Source organism: Peromyscus leucopus, unplaced genomic scaffold (genome assembly GCF_004664715.2).
Source record: "Peromyscus leucopus breed LL Stock unplaced genomic scaffold, UCI_PerLeu_2.1 scaffold_1093, whole genome shotgun sequence".
In the NCBI taxonomy this organism is placed as follows: Eukaryota; Metazoa; Chordata; class Mammalia; order Rodentia; family Cricetidae; genus Peromyscus; species Peromyscus leucopus.
Genome location: NW_023504219.1, coordinates 1 through 5013, shown reverse-complemented (window position 1 = coordinate 5013; position 5013 = coordinate 1). Strand labels below are relative to the sequence as shown.

General features: G+C 52.6%; 1 pseudogene; it reads left to right on the top strand.

Annotated features, from left to right (window-relative positions):
• The first annotated feature begins 1472 nt into the window (after positions 1–1472).
• LOC119086142 lies at positions 1473–4883 on the top strand (annotated as a pseudogene).
• Positions 4884–5013: the final 130 nt, after the last annotated feature.

Genomic DNA, 5013 nt, shown 5'->3' with positions numbered 1-5013 from the left:
AGCTTACTTCCACATGTATGCACACCCACATACACAAACACACACACACACACACACACAACTATAAAGTTCATGCAAAGGACATGCTTGCTGTGAAAACTCCAAGCAATGCAGAGTCTGCCAGATTCATTCCTGTGTTCTCCAGTTGTGATTTTCAGTGGCGATCACTAGAACAGGTCAGGATTATATCCTTCCAGACTTCCACTAAGACACAAGTCATCACAGAACTGAGAGTGTGAACTACGGCAAGCCCCAGGCAAGCTGTGCCCTAAGTGCAAAGGGAAATAGGTCACTAACGAGCTCATACCCACTGCCTGCCAAAATAATATTTTGAATGTGTTGGATTAAATACAAATATTATTATTTTGAAATATTTTGCTATTCCTTGTGTGTATGTACGTGTATGTGTGTGTGAGTGTATGCCTGTGGTGGGTTCCCACAGAGGCCAGAAGAGGGTGCTGCATCCCATGGAGCAGGAGTGACAGGCAGATGTGAGACTCCCAACATGGATGCTGGGGTCTGAATCTCAGCTCTGAAGAGCAGCAGACACATTTAACCATTGAGCCGTCTATTTCTCCAGCCCCACTGATACTTCGAAATGTGACCAATAAAATACGTCAAATTACAGAATTGGCTTGTGTTTTTATGACATGCCATATTGAAGACACTTCTCTATAATTTACTCTCTTCTCTCTCTCTCTCTCTCTCTCTCTCTCTCTCTCTCTCTCTCTCTCTCTCTCTTTCTCTCGTGCTCACAGTATACTTTCTTCACTTGTTAATCACACTCAAACCCAGGGCCCTGTGCATCAGAGCACTCTGCCCTCAGCCTATACATGGATTTTAGATCAATGAGATTGGAGGGGCTTTTTTTCCCTTACAGATTTTTTTTTTTTTTTTTTTTTACGAGTGCTCATAAATAAGATAAATTTTGTTTTTGAGATGCTATGCTGCCCAAGCTGGCTTCCAGTTCAGGACCCTCCTGAGTGCTAGGATCACAGGTGTGTATTTCTACTGACTCAAAAGTAGATATTTGGATGGATGAGGACACTGAGGTAAATCAAGCATATGGCTTTGAACTCATGTCCTCTCCCTCAGAATACAAGTTCTTAATGCGCTTGTATTTACTTAGCTGTAACTAGGTTGTGGAGAACTGTGGGAAGATGTTTATTTTTGAGACAGTGTCTCAGTTTGTAGCTCAGGTTGGCCTTGAACTTCAAATCTTCCTGCCTCCCAAGGGCTGGACTTATAGATGTGTACCACCATGCCTAGCTCAGGAGGGTTCTTCTGTTTGCATGTGCGTGTGCGTGTGCGTGTGCATGTGTGTGTGTGTGTGTGTGTGTGTGTGTGTGTGTGAGTGTGTGTGCCTGCATGGGAGGAGGGGGGAGCATCCCTGTAGGGCATGGAATCCTCAGCCTCCACAAATTAAAGACTTAGCCCAGCCCTTCTGTCTCTGCCCACTTTCCCCTCAGGCCCTTGGCCTTGGCTGGTGCAGGGGTGCAGGAGTGGCCAGGCGGATGAGCCCCCAGGAGAGTTCTGTCCACCCTTTCCAATTCCTCCTGTTGGTGGGGATCCCTGTGGCCAGCGCTTTCCTTCTGGTTCAGTGCCTTCGCCGGCACTGTTCTCGGTGGCTGCCAGGGGCCTGCCAGAAGCCAGATGACCAGGAGGAGACAGTGTCCCCACCCACTCCGTCACCAGGAGTACGAGCTCCAAGGCAGAGCCCACCCTCCACACTACCCGAGGTGGCTGCTTTCTACCAGGAACTGCACACGCCCACCCGGGGCCAGACCATCACGCGCCAGCTGATGCATAAACTGCTGGTGTATTCTGCTCGAGAGGTGGACCACCGCGGTGGATGCCTGATGCTCCACGACACAGGCATTTCTCTGCTCATCCCACCAGGTAACCACTCCCAGCATCCTTCTTGCAGAGTTCTTCAGGCAGCCAGGGAGGGTACCCCATTTGAGCTCCACCCACAGATAGCTTTGGAATTTGGAAAACCGTATTTATAGTTTAGGTTTTTTTTGGATTCCAAAGTTGGATTCTCCAAAGATGAGTCTCCACACATCTTTTGGGACAGTTTCTCTGCAGGTGGAAGTAGAATGCCTTGCTCTAAGACAGCCTGCTGTAACAATTTTCCTAACAAAGGAAGGAAGACTGTCGTGTGTAAAGTCACACAAGTCCCATACAAGTGGCTGTGGCCCTGGAAGGAAAATGGGGGACTGCTTTAGAACTGAACCCTAAGTCAGCTCACGGTGGACTTCCTCATTCTGCTGGCACCCTCAGTCCTGGGCTTTGGGCTCAGATTCCCTGCCCACTCTGCCTGGCATCCTTCAGGGCGCAGAACATTCCTACTTGCCAGACTAATCTCAGCCCATTGTTCCTCCAGGTGCTGTGGCGGTGGGTTCGCCAGGAGAGAGTGTCCTTGGTCCTGGTGTGGGACCTGACAGATGCACCATCATTATCCCACAGACAGGGACTTGTGAGTCCTGTGGTGGCATGTGGCCCTCATGGGCCTCTTTCCTGAAGCCTTGCACCCTCACATTCAAGCACTGTGCCCAGCAGCCCAGTCAGGCCTGTGTCTACAGCAGCAACACTTCCTTGCTGGATGCCAAGCACTGGAGGCCTCTGGTCGGCCGGGGCGTATACCTCCCGGGATGAGTGTCGTATCCTGCTCTCTCACTTCAGGTAGGCCTCATCCCTTGCCTGTCCTCCTGCTCCGTGCCTCCCTCTGGCACTGTCCTTTCTCTCTGTCTATCTCCTTATCTTTGTGTCAGAACTGCCTGCCCCATTCTTCATCTAGGACCCTTTGACAGTCTGCTGGGACCTTTGTGTCCCTCCCTGGGCCTGCTGTTCTAATGCCCACGGCAGTCCCTTCTGTCATCGGAACCCATCTGAGACTCTGCCCCGTTGACGTCTCTGCCTGTCTGGAGGCAGCTGGTTCAACTCAGCCCTCTGTCTAGCAGGCATGTGCAACCCACATTCCACAGGCCCCACACGGCCCAAACAGCCAAGGACAAGGCCCAAGACACAGCTGTAGACTTGCTTAAAACATAGTGAGATTTTTTTTTTTTTTTTGAAGCTTAATTGCATGGTTCTTGAGTGTGACTGGATGACATCATTGTGCCCCAGTGTCAAAAGGTTGACACGCCTGCAGCGAGCGTGTCCTGTCTCCACATCCATCTCTTCTGGCTGCCTCCTCTGCCTGTGCTGCACTCCAGCGCTGCCCCTGAACTCCTCAGGAAGGGCTCCGTCATGCCTGTTCTCCATCTTAGGGTCTTAGGTCCCCTGCTTCCCAATTTTCTTGTCATCCATTGACCCCCCAGGAGGAACCACATGCAGGACCCCCTTCAAATCTTGGGGACCCCGTGATTAGTCTCTGCTGCCAGGTAATCCACACTGGCTCGCCTCTCCAGTAGGTAGCAGTCACGGTCTTAGTCACTCTCTCACTGCCGTGACTCACTTGGGCTCACATTTCAAGGGTTAATCACGGAGGCCGGGGTGAGGCAGCTGGTCATACCGCTCTTCAGTCAAGCAGCAGAGGAAAAGATGGCTGTTGCCCTGCCATTTGTCTTTCCCTCAGTCCAGAACCCCATGCCGTCTGTCGGGGTGGGTCTTCCCACCTCAGTAACTCACTTGAGAAACTCTCTCCCTGATGTGCCCAGAGACTGGTGTCCATGGTGATTCAGATCCTGTCTAGTTGACAGTGTGAACATCACGGTCCTCATGGCCCATTCGCTTCCTGACCCTTTAGGCCACTGTCTCTCACCCAGTCCTCCTCCTTTGCCTGTTTGGAGTGCTCCCCTCACCACTTAGAGACCCCGCAGGTGACAGGAACATGGTGGTAGGCACCTTGGGATCCTGCCCTTTTGGAGCTTATGCGCGGGTGTCTGTCACCATTTCCCTCCACAGCCTCTACACCTGTGTTCTGGAGGCACCCCTGGGCCAGACCGCCCGCAAATGGCTGCAGCTGGCAGTGTTCTGCTCCCCGCTGGCCCCGGGGCAGACCACCTGCAGCTGCGTGTCTATTTCCTGAACAACACCCCCTGCGCCCTGCAGTGGCTATCACCAATGAGCAGCCCCATGGCGGACGCATGCGTGGGCCCTGCCAGCTCTTCGACTTCACTGGGCCAGAGCAGACCAGTGCCTGATGCTCAAGTACATCTCTGAGGGTGAGGTGGGCCCCGGAGGGTGGGGATAGAAAGCTCCGTGAGAGGAGGGTTCAGGGCTCCCTCTGGCCTTCCAGGGAATCCAGAAATCCCAACTTTATTTCTTGGACCTGGTTCTTGGGTTCTTGGACCAACAGCCTTGAGAGGACCTTCTGGCTTTGTTCATGTTCCTCTGTCTCCCACTCAGCCCTTGCCAGCCATCTTGGATGAAAGGATGAGAGGTGGGAGGCTGGAAGCGAGAGGAACCTCAGATTGGGAACTGTGTTCTGAGTTTGTCTGCCTGCCGGTGCCCTTCTTAAGGCTAGGGCTGCTGACTGGGTTTCTGGAATCCTCTGTGTGGTTGTGGACAGGAACATTTCTGGGGAATACAGCTGCTTTAAGAGGTGGGGTAGAGGAAAAGAGGCTGATGAAGGGCTGTGTGTGTGTGTGTGTGTGTGTGTGTGTGTGTGTGTGTTACAGAAACACAAGCATAGAAACCAGGCCAGTTTGAGGTGCCCTCTCAAGCTCTTGTATCTCCATGGCTTGAGACCCACATCCTGACGCCTCTCCACAACCTCTGAAAGACCTGCAGTAGGCCTTGCACGCTAAGGACTTCCGCTTCCGTCCTCTCCCCAGGCTGGGAAAACGTGGATGACAGTAGTCGCCAGCTGGTTCCCCACCTTCATATCTGGCATGGAAAGTGCCCCTTCCGTTCTTTCTGCTTCAGGAGAAAGGCAGGTACGGCCAGAAGCCCTGCACACTTCCTGATCGCACTCCCAGCCACCCTACTCTACAGCCCCGCCCCCTGCTCCTCCCCGAGTCCTTTCCTGGCTCACCCATTTTCTTCTCTTTGTAGCCAACGAGAATA